Source organism: Malania oleifera, chromosome 6 (genome assembly GCF_029873635.1).
Source record: "Malania oleifera isolate guangnan ecotype guangnan chromosome 6, ASM2987363v1, whole genome shotgun sequence".
NCBI classification, from domain to species: Eukaryota; Viridiplantae; Streptophyta; class Magnoliopsida; order Santalales; family Ximeniaceae; genus Malania; species Malania oleifera.
In genome coordinates, this window is record NC_080422.1 from 100,980,636 (window position 1) to 100,982,778 (window position 2,143).

Here is a 2,143-nt window from a genome sequence, read left to right on the forward strand (position 1 = left end):
ATTTTGGGAAACTCTATATATATCCCTTCATTTGCAAAAATTAGCATGAGATTAGTAATAATAATTAGCAAATATCTTCTAATTTTCAGAAAGCCAAAATCTCATATTCAAGTCATATACTACTTATCTTACTCTTTCATATTACAAATACTTCTTTGTAAGAGTATTCTTGTGTTTTATCTCATCAAGTTTAAACTCTCTCTTGCTTTTCTGATTGATATTTACTTTTCATAGAGAGTAAGCTTCTAGTTTTTCTAGGGGGCTTCGTAAATAAGCCTTCCATAGAAAAACTTCTTAGGGCTTCTAAGTATTGCGTTTTCGTTGCAATACTCAAGAGTTCGTATTGTATTTTGGTTCTGAAATAATATTTTACAAATTGATTTCAAATATCCTTTGTGGTTTATTTTGAGAAAAATATTTGTTGAAGGTATTTGAAGTGTGCTTGAAGATAAATAATATTTTTCAAACCGATCTCAAATATCTCTTGTGATTTATCTTGAGAAAAATATTTTGAAATATTTGTTAGTGTGCTGAAGATCTTTGTTGCTATATCTTTTGATTGAGATTATCATTTTATTACAAAGATCAAATAAATATTTTACAAACCATTTTTGAATATCTCTTGTGGTTTATATTGAAAAAAATTATTTGTTGAGATATTTGAAGTGTGCTTGTGATCTTTGTTTGTACATTGTGATTGAAATCATTATTTGACACAAAAATCATATCATTTACACTCTCACGCACTGATTGCAATATTTGCGTAATTATTTGAGAGTAGACACTTAAACTACACTGAGCTTATCAAATCCTATCCTTTGGTAATGCATTGATTATACTGTGCGTGTTGTAGTACATATATGCTTAGTTGAGAAGCACATTTGTTGTACACAAATTTTTTTGAGAAATTTGTTGTATTCCAGGTGTGGCCTGAGGGGGCGGTAATCCAGCCTGGAAGGATTGTGTAGGTTGAGGTCAGCCCTGTGTTAATTGACCTAATTGTAAAGGTTGAGGTCAACCTTGTGCTAATTGACCTAGTTGTTTAGGTGCCACTCCACCCGTTAAGTGAGTCTATAGTGGTAATCCTTCTTTTTGTTAGCCAAGACGAGGACATAAGCAGTTTGCCGAACCTCGATAACATTTCTGGGTGTCGTCTCCTTTACTGCTTTATTGTGCATGCTTGGTTGAATTTCTATTACAGTCTAAATTCCGTTGTATATTTACATTGATTTATTTTACATGCACTAGATTGACCTTAGACTTATGTAATACTGTTGTTAATGGATTGGCCTAGGGGATAAAATTTTTAAATACCAATTCCCCCCCCCCCCCTCTTGGGATTGCACCAAAGCTAACAAAGGATCAATCTCACGACTAGGAAACATCATCGTCAATGGATTTACTGTGGTTTTCTAAAACCATCGACTGAATCATAAAATCACAGAAGTCCGCCAAGCAATTTCTGCCTCCAAGCTATAAGACAAAATCATATACTTCCCTACACCATACTTACTTCTCAACATCGAACCTACCAATCTCCTATTTTTCATCCTAACTCTTTTTTATAGTCTGGTATAAATCATTTCCTAAGTTCTCAAAATCCCAAAATCTATTGCTCTAATACCAAAATGAAACGCTCCGAACCCTTAAACCCAATCTAGTGCATTATACCTGATAAAATCCTGATAATCCATAAATCAATACGCAACGAAAAACATAAATATAATCCTCAATCATATAATACTAGAGTTTTCCTATATCTGTCTACCAACCATAATAAGTTAATCATCCACCTGTATTCAACATATATATATATATATCCTAAAAAACATCTACTATTCACAACCATTCCTTTCTTATCAATCTTAAAACATAAGACATAAAACATAAAATATTTACATTCCCAAAACATTATCAAAATATTTATACCATTTTTCTTATATCTCCCAAAAATGCTATAAAACCTCGAGCTCTTTAAGTTCGATCTCAAGGAGGTCCCAAAAAAGATACATTTATATTCGAGTGAGACACATCTCGGTATGGGAAGAAACAATATATCAAAACAACGTGTGGCTAACATGAGTTTATATAACAACATAATATTTAACATTTGGAAATCGTTAACATAATATTTGAAATCATT